We start from the raw sequence: 14,585 nt of genomic DNA, 5'->3' as shown, positions 1-14,585 counted from the left end.
TTAGTTTAATACCAATAATAGTTCGCGTCGATAGAGAAAGTGATAAATGTGTGACGTGCGCTGTTGTTGTTTTACTGCTCCTGCTGCTCCTTCGACCCTGCGTTGCGATAGCAGACGATCGATAAGAGATTGATTTGCCTCCCCCCCAGCCCTCCCTTTCGAAACCGTGCAAGAAGTGTGGAAGAATGCACACATTTTTTTGTTCTTCACCCTCTCAAGAGAAAAAACGATTACCGGTCGCGGGGAGACAGTTACTAATCGCCAGCCATTACGAGATGGGGACATCTTGATCAGAATTTTGTTTTATTTGTTTTTGTTTTCTTTTGTCGATGGACGCGAAGTGAGTCTGTGACCGTGTTAAAAGACGACAACATTCTTTCGCGATCAGACCCTCATCCATCTGCCCATCACAAAGCTATCGCTTTAGATGAACATTGGAAGAGAAATATCGACTTGAAAACAAAATTCTGTCGAATAGCAACAACAACAACAAAATAGAACCAAAAGACTATAGGTTTCTTAAGAGTTAAGTTTTCTTTTTCTTCAATCTAGGCCCCGGGAACATTTCAGTTAGTTCCCTCGGAACGAGGTTGGATCGGACCGAATGGAATGCGGGAACTACTTTAGCCTGAAATTTGGTTTTGTTGTCTTTTTTTTATATATTTTTATTTCCTTTCTTTCCTCATTTTTCATATTTTGTTTCATAACGACTCTCTTTTCTGACCGTGTGAACCGTACAAAACGAAAAGAGATAGAGAGAGAAAAAGGGCTGTTTTCAACGGCAAACCAATATACTTCATCTTTTTCAAATGAATTATTCAAAAAAAAAAAAAAGAAAGGAAAAAGAAAAGAAAACGACGATGAAAAAATGTGTCCCGCCAGTCCCAGTCTGATTTCCTATTTTCTTTTCGTCTTTCCTCAACCCCTCCTGCCGTGTGACGACGTGACATCTTCAACTCTCTCCACACGCTACATAAGCCATACTCTCGTTCCTAGCCATGTCTATTCATGAAGGAAGACCCCCGATTTTATTTTTCACCAAGTGTGTGATTTATGTTCCAACATCACTTGTTCTTTAAAAAAAAAAAAAAAATAAAGCAGAAAAAAAAAATAGAAAAAAATTAATTTTGGCAAACGTTTTTCTTTTCCACACAATTCTAAAAAGGAATGAATGCTGTTGTCACGTCCATATCAATTAGATTTGAATTAGATATCGAACTGTGGACAATAACAAACAGAGATGAACCGAGATATACCTATATGGGAGCTGCTGGTTTTTAAAAAATTTGAATAGGATTTGGTAGAAGAACTAAATAAGCAAGTATGCCCGGAATGCAAACGTTTACGTTCTCATCCCCGTTGTTGCCTCCCCTTGTCTTCATTAAGCCACATAATGAATGTATTCTTTTTCCCAAAAAACCTTTTTGATATGATATATTTCAATGATTTTTATTGTGCTGCTAGTGCTGTGTTCCCAGCGGGGCGATCGTTATATAAATCTACCTGGGACCCCCCCTTTTTTTTTTATTTCATTTCTTTTTTTTTTTTTAAGACAAGGGTATCTAACGATTTTTTTTCTGACAGCACCTCCAGCAGCAGTGGAATTCCTACCTATTTCCCCGCCCCCCGAAAAATATGGGCATTCTTTCACATTGTTGGGAGAAAATTTCAAACTTTATTGGATTTTTTTTTTTTTTTAGATATATTTTTGCTTTCCTTCTCAATTTTTGTGTGTGCAAACCCTTCAAGCTTGAACCGTTTTAGTTATGAGGATAATTTTTTTTCCCACGTCGATTACTTCATTCAATAAAAGACAGCCGCAGACCGAACTATTGACTTCGCACTGCCACCGGCGTCTTTCTTATCAATTTTCAGAACTTTGAACGAAATCGATTGATGTAATTTCATTATCACATGTCAAGTAATCACAAAAGAAATGTTGTTGTATCACAATGGTTTTCCTTATGTTGGTACAAGCTACTGCACAAAAGTGTCGAAACATGGCTGACACATATGCCTTACATTTAATCCACTCCAAATGAATTTTTCAAAAATTACCATACGCCCAAAAAGGCCCCAAAAATATATAAATATATTCTATCCCGCACTTTGTTTTGCGTCGAAACACAGTTCACGCCAGTACAGACTGGAAAAAAACAAAAAAACCACTTAGTGGCGACGTTAAAAAAACAAAAAAAAAATTGACGTCTGAAATGGAGTGAAAAAATATTTGAACAGGCCGGCTACCAACCGGGCGCTCTTATCAAAGACAGACAGATGCGTCACCGAGTTTGCAAGATGTGGGGTGCTCTGGCGTCGAAAAAGACTGAGCGTGGCACAAAACAAAAAAGGCGCCATCATATCGGAAGAAGGTTTTTTTTTTCTTTATTATTATTGACAAGCGTCTCACCTTATTCATAGTGTGCATAAGTGTATGTCTACCTCTTAAAAAACACCGACAGAACAATAATCTCTCTTCCGTCTGTTCTCACGCAAGTGTCGCCAGTCGCACAGCAAACGATTGAGAAATGTCCCAGACATCAGAAGACCCGACCTAGGCGACTCACGTCCGTTCCCGCTAGTAGAGCGGAGTCTCGAAGCCCATCAGAAGGTTTGCGCTTAAGCCACAGTTAGCTGTCAATTTTGGCGACAACGTTAAGTGATGGGCAATCACACCTGGACTCAATCGTCTAGAAACTAAGTACTGACACACGGTTTCATGTGTTTTAGATTTCAACGATGGACTTTTACGGGAGCCATCTCAGGAAAAATACCCGAGTCGTACACGTCGATTAACGGCGCAGTCTCACTTGAGTGGGTGACTATCGTCTGGGTTTCTGTTTATTCGACTTCACTTTTCAAATTTCCGGTTACTTCACCTATACGAATTTGGTCAGTATTTTTCATTTGAAGTTATTTTTAAAAATGACTTTATTCAAAGGGCAAAGCCATTATTGTAAGTGAATCGTTGCAGGTGGTTGCAACAGCCCAAAATCACAAGGAAAAATAGAAAACGCATTTTGTCATGCCCCGTTATTGTTGATTTTTCACAGTGACGTCGTCTCGTTGGAGAAAGGAAAGAAAAAGCAACAAAAGAACACGTTCGAACGTCAAAAAATGAAAGAAAAGTGAGTCGAAAACCAAGTTTCGGAAGGAAAAGCGTGACTAATCTTTGCGCTAGTCTCATGTTTGCTTTCGAAATAACAAGTTAGGGTAACAGAGTTTATGAAATCAGTAGCAACATGCTCAATCGCAAGTATCGACTAGAGCATGTAACACATTGTTCTCCATCTGACTAATCAAACGTTGAGAGGAGTCATGCTCAATCTCAACTAGCCCAATGTGTTGAGAGCATACGACATTATCTCGACAAATGGAAGATGGACTAGAAACAAAAGTTCAGAGGGATTTCGTTCAGCACACGCTCTCTCTACTCGTCTTTTTGGCTCGCCCAGTTCAGGTCCAACCTACCACTGACTTGATTACCTATCGGACGGAAACGCACGTTTATTTAAGCTAAAAAAAAGAAAAAGTCCCACACAAATATCTGTGCAACGTTAAAAGCTTTTCCATGCCAGTCTGTTTTTTTGCTTCCCCTTTCTAGTCGTAAGTGGAAATACTGCAGACTCATTTGCGATTCTAATGAACTCAAATATTTTGGTCCTATCGAAGCAAATAATAGATATAGACCCCTTCAGCACACACGTGGAGTTTCAGAATGTGAACAGGACAAAAGGGAGGGAGAAGAAAATGGTCAGGTCACTTGTTTTTGACACTGATACCACAGATTATTACTATGCCAGAAAAGCCAAAACTAAAGGGGTATGTGCGTACACGGGTATTGGCTTGTGTAGTACATGTAAACCATATAAAAGAGACAAGCATGAAAGAAGAAGAAAAAAAAGAACAAGGAGGGGTGCACTTTCGACTGTCGAAGATCCCCCGTGAATTGCCGATTTTTGTTGTTGTTGTATGTTCCGACTTGTGAATGTGTGACAAGAGCTTTGCTTTTATCTTGTTCCCCCCTTTTTCTTGTAGATTTCGGTCCCCCCATTGCTCTAGGCCAGCTCTGTCGTCGTCGACAGAGGGTTAACCAAAATATATTATATTTTTACACATTTCTGTTTCTTTCTTTTACGAGTGAAAAGAAGTTAAGAGAGAAGACCTCCATTTTTTCTTTTAGTGGTTGTGAATGTTGTGCGTGTCGACGGTGTCCCGCTAAGCGAAGAACCGCTTACGACGGACGTCCCGTCGACTCCGCGTACGCCTTGGCAAAAATAAAAGGCCAAACAAAAAAAAAAATTTTTTTGTTTCATTCTTGATTTTGTTATTGTGTTACTATCCTTTGGATGTACTATGCCTCTCTTTTGCACCATTCTTTTTTTTTTTCTTTAAAGGGACATCGACAGTCTTATACGTGGTCTTTTTAAAATTCTTCCTAAATGCCATTGATGTCGTTGATTATAACAGCTCTAAAAACTCAAAACTTTGTTTACCATCAATTTTGTCCATGGAAAATAGGACAGAAACAACTAGCGGAATGCGAAATACATTTACGTTTGACGTCAAGGTATTTCGGATCTCCTCTCTGTGACGACATGTCCAGATTGTGCAAATGAATTATGACTAGGTGACACCTCTCTTTCTGGCACACTCTGCGGTCGTCGCTGTCACCAAGCCCGTCGTCGACGCTTTGTTATTTCGCCCTTCGAGAACATGGTAGAGGGTGAAAAGAGGGAAATCATATGGTCTGAAAAACCGAAAAATGTCAAGAGAGTTGTATAGCATATACAAAGGGGGAAAAAAAAAAGATTGGCCTTTTAACCCCCCTCAAGTCTAACAAACGAAAAATGAGCAAACAGGTAGGCGACTGATGCTATCGTGCTTTTTTTGAAAAGTCGGCGACAAACGAGTCCATCACAAACCGTACGCGCCCGCGCGCTCTCACTCATGGATCTTATCTTCTGCCCTCTCAACGTCACGAGCATATACCTTTTATATATGTATATTTATATATATAAATAAGTGATTAGCCTGGACGTCAAATCCCCCTGTACACACTGAACAGAGAATTTCTTATAACTCAAGGAAAAACGAATAACAACGACAAAAAAAAAATGAAGTCTTATCTCGCGTCAACGGCCTGTTTGACAACTCTATTGATCCCAAGTCTAACATATACGCAGCACAAAAAAAAAAAGAAAAGAAAAGAAAACACATCACCAACTCTTTTGTTTCTCTATTCAAAAAGGACCTCCGATGTCGGCACCAGTCGCGACTCAAGACTGGACAAATGGGAAGGAAACTGAAAATTTCCATTTCTCCCCTGATATAATATAGTTGAGATAATAAAGTATGTTCCGTTTCCCAAAGAAATTTCAACCAAATACCTCTTAATAAAATGCAAATTTGATGAAATAAAAGAGCGTAGAATACACACGGAAAGAGAAACAAAAATCTGGCTCAAACACACGTTATTATAAGGATCCGCGCAATAAAACAGTAGGGGCGGCTGCCTTATGTTTATTGCGGATCGTGTTGCATATTACAACGCAAAATCGACAATTCGGCATATGAACCAAGAGACATTGGACCATGTAAATGAAAATTCGTGGGAGTGGATCAATGAAACAAAATGACGAGGTCACGAATTCACCGATCATCAGAAATGTTAGCCGCCGCCGCCGCCGCCGCCGCCATTCCGTTATCAACTTTGTTCGGTGAGCGAAAATCGAAAGAAAGAAAAAACTTTATGAAAATATGGAGCCCGGGAGGTGGAAAAGGAGGAGTTGTCTAGGAGGGAGTGACCTCGCCTTAACTTGTCCTGTCATTATACGATAACACAGAGAGACGCATGGAAAAAAAAACGCGGGATTGAAGAATTATGTTGCGCCAGCCCATACGGCGTCCGGCAAATGGGCAATAGCGCTCCGATCCGCGCGCCCAGCCGAAGACTTTCCCACGCTACAAGTTTGTTTTTTTTTTCTCTCGTTGCATTGTCAGCGCGCGCACCTACGCTTTTCCCTTTTATCACGAGCTCAATTCATTTACTACAGCCGATAAAACGAATCGACAGAGAACAACGGCAAACGACGGATCCAAGAGGAAAAAAAATGAATGTTTCATCATCAACCACCGCAACCACTACCACCAAAAACTGTTGACGGTAAATCATAAAAAAAAGACAAAAAAATAAAATAAAAAATAAATAAGAAAAAAAGTTTCCCATGCGGGCGGTAAGGAGTTCCGAGAGCTGCAGGCAAAGTGCAAGCTGCCGAGATAAATCAGAAATGATGTTGGAAACGATCCAGCCCCATCGCATACATAACCTTCATTAACTGTGTTCTTTTCTTCCTTTCTTTATTCTTCCACTCTATTTTGTCCAAAAGAGAGAAAAGAAACTTTTAGCCATAAAGGAAGGATATGTAGGTGTGTATAAATGGAAAGAGTTGTGTAGTAGGAGTAGTAAAAAAAAAAAAGGATAGAGTTGCAGTTTTTTTTTTTTTCAGGGGTCCCTTTCGATAAGTGGGGGCCCTGATGCTGCGTGGTTGCGTATTATTCATGCGTACAGTGGCGCGGGGGAGGAGATCCGTCCCTGAGGAAGTCAACAGAATCGATGGATGCTCGCTTCCATTTTTCTTCCTGTTTCAAGTCGTAGCTATTACTTTTTTTTGGACACGGGAAAAACAAAAATTTAAATAAGGGAAGAAAAGAGTCGACGCGGGGGTTTGATTATCTACGGCAAAGTTAGGCCAATACGCAATAATGTAGCCGCTGAAAATGTCCCTCCTACTTTTAAAGAATAGATATGGACACGAAGAGAAAAGAGACCCAAACAAACCCCCCCTGCAGAGTTTTGACCATCAGCTGTATATGTACATAAGAGAAACAACATTTTTCTTTTTCTTTTCAAGGGAGGGGTGAAAGCTCTGCTGCTGTTGTCTTTGCATATTTTTTTTTTAACAAAATGGTTCAGATATTTTTATTTTGAAAAATGTTTCTTCTTCTTATTGGAAAATGTATAACAAAGCTTTAAAAAAAAACGGAGGAGGGCAACTTTTGAAATAACAAATGGCACCTGCCAACAGGTATACAGGGCTGGCTATTTTGCTGCTGGCATCATGTCGCGGATAATGCCACAACCTCGACTTCCTATTTTCGTTCGCTGACCATCATCGACTGTTCGCCCCCCTCAAAAATTAAAACTGGAATTTTAACAACGACCACAAAAAAAGAAAAGGCAAACCACGAACCAACTTTTTAATCTTAAATGGAATCTAACAGAGACTCGTGCTACGTCACCCACCAGATGGACTCTCAATTTGGAGGGATTTTTCAGAGCAAACTAATCTATTTCTTCCCTTTTCTTTTTTCCTACCCCAAAAATTGTGATGGCTGTTTCGGTAGGGCTTTAAAATATCGACTACATTTCCAACAACACCTGGGCAGTGAGTACGCCTATTTCGCTCAACACTTCCGACCGGGTGTTTTCAAAACATTTTACATCGGACATACGAGCTGCACAATATCCTCGAAAATCGATCAATGACTACTACATGCATCCCCCAAAATTCTCATTAGTTCGATACTGGTGGTGGTACTGGTGGTGGTGCTGCTGCTGTTGTTGCTGCTGCTGCCCCCCACCCTTTCCCATTGACCGCAAATAACCAATAAGATATTGCTATAGATAGATATACTGTGGTGATAGAACAGCTGCCCTTTCATAATGTTTTATGGTTTTTTATGGGGGTAATTTTCTTTCCTTATCTTTTTATTTATTTATTTTTTTTAACTAGCTCTTTAATTTTACGGAATTGAGAAAATCCGAAATAAAACAAAGCATAATCAGCCGCTGCGGAATTTTCTGTTTTTTTAAAGGGGATGCTCCAGAAGTCGGAGAGCCACGCATGGGATGAATTTGTGAAACCAAAAGAATGCGGAATACAGGGGATGGAACGAAGGGTAAAAAAGAGAAACACGGACCCTATTGATTTGTTAATAGCGTCGGCGTCAATTAGACGCATCGGCCTATACAGGAAGGATCATTTGCATCGATCCTTACACGACTGGAGAATGCTATGAATGTGGGGTGGAATTAAACACATCTGTAAAAAGTTCTGAAACAAAAAGAGGGACCGCCAGCTGCCGATCGCCTCTTCCAATTTTTCTTGACATCCATTTGCTCTGTCTCTATGTTTTCCCATGTTTTGTTTGTTTGCGGCTCTATTCCCCTTTGGATAATGACAGCAAAAGAAGAGGGAAAAAAAACGATAGTTTCACATTGTTCTTCTATGATGCTCATATGCATCACACAAGCGACTCCTCCCACGTTCTTTTGCCCTTCCGACTGGTAAAAGAGGCAGCGGCTGGCAGTCAAGCATTTTTCCCGTTCCAAGACAAAATTCGGTTACACAATAGATTTAAAAAAAAATGGAAAACAAAAAACTACTCAGAGACCACAAACCCACAGACATGCATCAAGTTCCTTATCGCAGATGGCAAGAAAGTCAAACGAGTTTGGATGGTCCATCGATCTGCACGAGTGTCACAAAAACATTCACCTAGCTATTATGCGCTGTGCAATACTATTGTTGTTGAAATGATTATTATTACGTATCAACATTCGTAGAATTAAAGAACACCCAACGCGCCCCCCCCCCCCAACAATACAAAATCTAACAAAATTGTGCCGAGTTTGAATGACAAATACATTTTTAAAAAATGAAAATTACCCCGTCGGATAACGGCTTCATTTTCGTCAAGATAAAGTATTTGTTATGAAAATAGGCACATGCTTAGGACGACCTAAGTATGGGGTCCAACGAGAAGGACTCGGCGGAAATGCAAATCAGGATAAACTGTTGTAGTTTTCGTTGTAGACAAGAGAAAATGACACACTTCATTCTTTCCAAGGCAAGAAAAAAAAGAGTAGGTTGTTAAAAGGCTGAATAAGTTATACAAGTAGCAGTTATGTGAACAATGTGGCCACTTGTACAGACTTCCAACCGTTTAAATGTAATGATGGGTCTTAGGCGCGCACGCTGGACAACATCAAAAAATAAAAAGATCCCTCGCCATTTCATTTTTCCTATTCGTCACTTGACTTCACAACGTCACGTTACGTTAGGAAGCTATCCATCCGTCTCCAAAGCTGAAGAAAGATTTGAAAGAGAATCACTTGACTGGCAAATAAGCTCAAGAGAGTTGCCCATTGTCGAGGACAAAAGAAAACGTTCGAATTTTTAACGAAATTGAATAATAAAAAACGAAAGTGGAATGTTGTTATTGTATGGCAATGGGCAACAGTTTGAAAAAATTCTATCCGTATTACTGGATAAAAAAAAAACGTTTTTTTTTTTTCCTCCAATGTAAATGAAAAACTTGTTTGGCATTGCACGGCTGGCATGACTGGGCGGACACACGTCATTTGGAGAATGACACGGATACTAGCAGCTATATGCTCTCCATCTCGTTTGCCTACACCGAGATTTCATCGTAGAAATTCAGCGTGATGGAACTCGCTAGAGAGGGGATAACATTCCGGAACGTCGGTTTCCTTCTCTCTGAAGTGTATCAGGTAACAACACACTGGCAGGGGGGCAGGGGGGCAGGGCCCCCCGTATGCCTCCATCTCTGCCACCTTATAAAGACTCATCAGATTGACTCGGTACGATTGAAATTTACACAGGTATATCTAAGCGCACACACACACACACACACATACCTTGGTCGATCTAAATTTAAGAAGGTAAATGGAAAAAAAAAGAAATAAAAAACTGTACGTAATCTAATACGGATCGATTTAGTTAGACATAATACCGGTGCAGTGCCGGAATTTCAAGAATGTTTTATTGTTTTTTTTTTTCTTCCTTTTTTCTTTTCACTTCCTTCTTATTGAAATGAAATCCGGTAAAAAAAAAATGTGGAATGAAACGCACACGCAAAAAAAAAATTAAATAAAAGGGAGAAGAAAAAACTTCTTGAATTGCGCGGGTATTTTTGTCAAGATAAGGACAGGTACGCACAAAAATTTCTATTTATAAAAAAAAACAAAAAAACAGGGACGTGGGAAATCCTAGCCGGATAAGAAAAATTCTCTTCCTCCAGAAAAAGAAAATATCCCAAGTACACGTACAAAAAAAAAAACTTCGGTCGATGTTATGATGAATGGAGCGCTAAACGCAGGGTTGGTCTGGTGTGTATAGCAGACAGGGGGCTAAGTCACGTGGTTGTGTCTTTGTGTTACGAAGTGGAGGAGGCAAGCAAACACCGCCATCACTTTCGTATACAACATTTGACTATCTGATAATTTTTTCTTCCCCAAGAAAAACGAACAACACACCTACCAAAGAATAGTTACTGTAATTAGACATAATAGCCCAATTGAATGGTGTACGCCGAGTCAACAGGCCATGAATTTGAACATGGGAATCATTTTAACAAAAAAGTGTACATGTCCATTTTTTTTTTTTTAAGCTACGTTCTAACAAGTCGATTGTACAGTTGTATCAAATCAGTTTCATTCTCACGATATATATTTCTGGGTTTTTATAATTATCCCCCCCCCCACAAAAAAAAAGAAAACTTTCTCTGCAGCTTTAAACAGATTAAGAGCGAATCCTTTGCATACCGAATGTAATAACGCCAAGATATAGGCGGACCGGCGCAACAGACTGAATGATTAGAAATAGAGAAAAAGATAGGATTGTTCCCAGCCAATCAGCATTGAGCTCATCCTCCTCAACGAGTAAAAAAAAAAAAAAAGAGGCTCTTCTCTCGCGAGCGAGCGAGCACTCAATGCACTTTTCACCTTTGACTCGCGAGCCAAGCATACGCCACAGCACGTGTGATTGAACTTTCCCACGCCGAGAGTGCGCCTTTACCTTTACCTCTACCTGTCATATAAAATGTACTCAATAATCATCTTCTAAAAAAAGGTTTTTTATTGGCTCGGATTTTTTTTTCTTGGTCTCATCCGCCTCATTCACAAAAGGATAAGGGAAATTTTTTCTCCATTTTTTTTCTCCTTTGGACTGACAATCGCGTTGTTCAATTTCACGTTTAAAGCAATGTTGAATGTGGCACGAGAAGATGGACAACGCCAAAGTAAAAAGAAACTAGCTTTTTTTTTTTATTCTTTCTATTCAGGGTGGCAAGAGTTGAACATATCTACTTATTCGGAGGATAATACTACGTCTATCTTGACATGTCAATTACGCTTTCGTGACAGAGCGACGTACCCGTTAGATTTCTCTTCACGACACCATCAACTTTTGAAGAAAACAAAAAAAGATGTCGAGATAGACTCCAAGAATTTTTTTTTTTCGCTATTTACTGCTTGCGAAGGGGAGGGGGAACGGGGTTCAAATAATCAGAAATCAAAGACGTCGCTGATGAGGGTCCTCGACCCTCCACCAAGCGCACCGGTTACAAAACAGAGTGCCCTGTTAGAGAGCTAATAACTTGGGTGACACGCAAAAGCACCTAAAGAATAACAAAAACAACAAAAAAGGAGATATTATTGACGAAGAGTGAACATGGAGGGCGAAAATGTCATATCGGAAACTCAGCAACGAGTTTCCTTGTAAGGAACGTATCGAACGGGTTCTTTCGGTCGTGATCAACCAGCACGACGCTCGTCAATTATTCTTTCTCTTTCGTGTTTTTCCAAGAAAAAAAAAAGGGCAAGGTTTGACACACACAAAGAAAAAAACGTCATAAAGCACATAGCCCGAGTCAGCGGTATCAGATTGGCACGTTTACTGATGACTATCGCTAGTAAGGAGCTCTCACGCATACCTCCCCTACAGCAGCACAGCAAGTTTTTTCTAACCTCCCCCCATTGTTACAACTTTGACTTGTAGGTGTCCGACGCAAACAAGTAAACCTTTGCTTCCTACCTTTCTCTCTGTCAAGTCATCGTTGTTGAGGTAGTCGCCTTTTTTTTTTCTAACCTCGTCTCTCTACTTTCCCAGAGACCGAATACAATTCACACTTCGTCACACTTAGTTGCAGCCCGCACGCGCGTCCATTTTTAAATTCTGTTTAGTGTTTCTCTTTTCAAATAAAAATGGAAATAAAATAAAAAGCAAGACAGCGTCATATCTCTTTACGAGTGCCAAAAAGGAGAGTGTCTTGAATGCCGCTTTGTTTTGTTTTATTTTACCCGTTTTTTTTTTGTTTTATCTGAGAGGGTCCACGGAACATGTTACTCGGACCGCACGCGTCGCGGTATTTGCATTTATCGCAATTTTGCACAGGAACGCTCAGGTGGTCAATCAATAAAACAAAGCGACCTTTTTTTGCTAGCTCAAACAACATTCTTTCTTCGTTTTCTTGAATAGAAAAAAAAATGAAAACGTTTTAAGTTGCGCCTTCGCGATTCTCTACAAATTTTAAGTTGAAGACATGCCCCAACGGATGGCGCCACTCGTAAAATGGCCAATCATCATTTGCGTTTTATTTTCGTAACGTCATAAAAACAGGAAAACAACACCAACAAAAGAACAAAAAATAAATAATTTACTGTAAAGTCTTTGGAAAAATCCTTTAATAAAATATAGTAAAAAAAAAGCAGAAACACCGAGAGGAAGCTTCAGCTCGTACCATTAAACACTTTAGTTGCATTTAAGAAAAAGCAAGAAAAGCAATTTATGTTGGCTGGGGAAGGTGCAAGAGTTTATCATCGTACAATGGCCCACCCAAAATTGGACGGCAGTTTTCCCCTTATCGGGATCGCATTCAAACGGTGCCGACCGATTGCTTGTAAAACGACTGAAAATGGCAATAGCTTTGCATTCAACTACACATTTTTAGATCGTCGAATTTCAATCAACTTCCCCCCCCCCTCTAAAAAAAACCAAAACGTTAACGACAAATTAAACTAAAACATTTTGGCAGGATTATGACTTCGTCGTGATCAAACGTAAATTGCACGTTTTTCTACAGCATTGAATGAAAACCGTCCAAGAAGGCCAACAACATTTTCCTAATCGTATTGGATAAAGACTGCAATAATCATTTATCATCAATTTAAAAGAAACATGACGAAAGCCACAAAGTGAAAAAAATGTGTTGGTTTTTTCAATAATAAATTCCCACAGGTGGGCTGAGACTCAAGATGGAACACCAAAATATCGCCCTCTCCTTTCCTCAGTGCTATCTGTACACAATTCAAACTAGCCACATATATATATTATACGATGGGTGACAGACTAATGGCCAAACGACAGTATCCTCGATGATGTCTGGGTTTATTCCGAGGTGGTTGCAACAAACAACCTCAACCTTCTCGCTCAATTCTCATGGACAACATCGGTGCAGGCAATGTTTATAAATGGCAAGGGACAATACACACCCCGTGGCCGGTGAACAGTGGTCAACAATAGAGCATGTACTGTCGAGTGGAATATAAGCTCTTGAGATAGATAGGGGGAAAAAAGCTAGTTCTGCTGCTGCTGTTGCTATTACTACACTTCAGGCTGGTAGTTGCTATTTGGGCTGCATATAGGAAAAGACAAAAAGAGGTGTACCCAGCATCACCCAAAACGGTCCTAAAACTGTTGCCTTCCCTCAATTCCTCCCCCAAAAACAACAATTTATACGTATATGGCGGGTGGGTGATTCCGACGACGAGGTGGCACAGTAAACCGTAAATCCTCTCCTCTGGCCTCTTATAACAATCTCGACAATTGGGAAAGGAGTCGTCGTCGTGTAAAAATAGGAGAAACGAATAGGGGAGGCGCGACACATCCCACCCGACCCTCGACTATTCTCTTCTCTTTAAAAAAAAATAGAACAGAACAAACCAAAAAAAAAAAAAAGAAGGCCCTAAATTTAGAAAAAAAAAAATATGAGACAGAACGGGTGCAATAGACTTTCGAAGCTGTTGTGTATATGCTGGATGGACCTGTTCGTCATCCGAGTTGTAAATACTTGTGGCGTTTACAAGATCAGACAACAACCACCGAGTCAAACGGACCTCCCGGTAGACATTTGTGGACCGAAGAAAAAGAAGGCCACCTTCATTGCCCACTATATAATACGTCACTCTTAACCCCACTTGCATAACAGGACGCCCAAAGAGCAACACAACACACAGAAAAGCCATCATTATAGGCTACATTTGACGAAAGGGAAACAAAAAAATACTAGAGAACATACAGAGACACACAAGACGAAGAGTAGCAGCAGCAAGTAATCGCCAGCGCATATCTTTATTACATTATGGCTCTTCAGAGAAGAGAATTGAGAGAAAGGTGGTCGTCTTCGATTTCCAGATTGACAAAAGAAAAGAGGGGCACAACAACGTGACAATATCTTTCGCTAAAAGCGCAATCAAGAAACAATTCCATCTTTTCACTGAAATCTTCAAAAGAAACGAAACATCAAGTTTAAACTTCTGTCCAAGAAGCTCAGGTCTAAGGCACACGCCCCTACCGGCGCCTTCATTCCAACTCCCCTAACATTTTCTTTGATTTACAAAACAGAAAGACCAATAGTCAAACAACAATAGCTAAGCAACAATTTTTGTTTTAGTCAATAGATATCGTGCTGAGCGAGCAATTATTTGACAAAACACTTGA

The 14,585-nt window shown here is 40.0% G+C and overlaps 2 long non-coding RNA genes across 3 annotated transcripts in view; one reads left to right on the top strand and one right to left on the bottom strand.

The window, feature by feature from the left end:
- Window positions 1-14,585, bottom strand: part of LOC116928923 — a 55,836-nt gene that overhangs the window by 39,107 nt on the left and 2,144 nt on the right. The gene's annotated exons all lie outside the window — the stretch shown is intronic.
- LOC116928947 lies at window positions 2,078-4,118 on the top strand. The gene is made up of 2 exons (XR_004397466.2): window positions 2,078-2,892; window positions 2,975-4,118. It is a non-coding gene; the product is annotated as an uncharacterized LOC116928947 (long non-coding RNA).

The sequence above is a fragment of the Daphnia magna genome, linkage group LG1 (assembly GCF_020631705.1).
Source record: "Daphnia magna isolate NIES linkage group LG1, ASM2063170v1.1, whole genome shotgun sequence".
Lineage (NCBI taxonomy): Eukaryota > Metazoa > Arthropoda > Branchiopoda > Diplostraca > Daphniidae > Daphnia > Daphnia magna.
The sequence above is the reverse complement of the archived record's forward strand: the minus strand, read 5'-3'. Positions and strand labels throughout refer to the sequence as shown.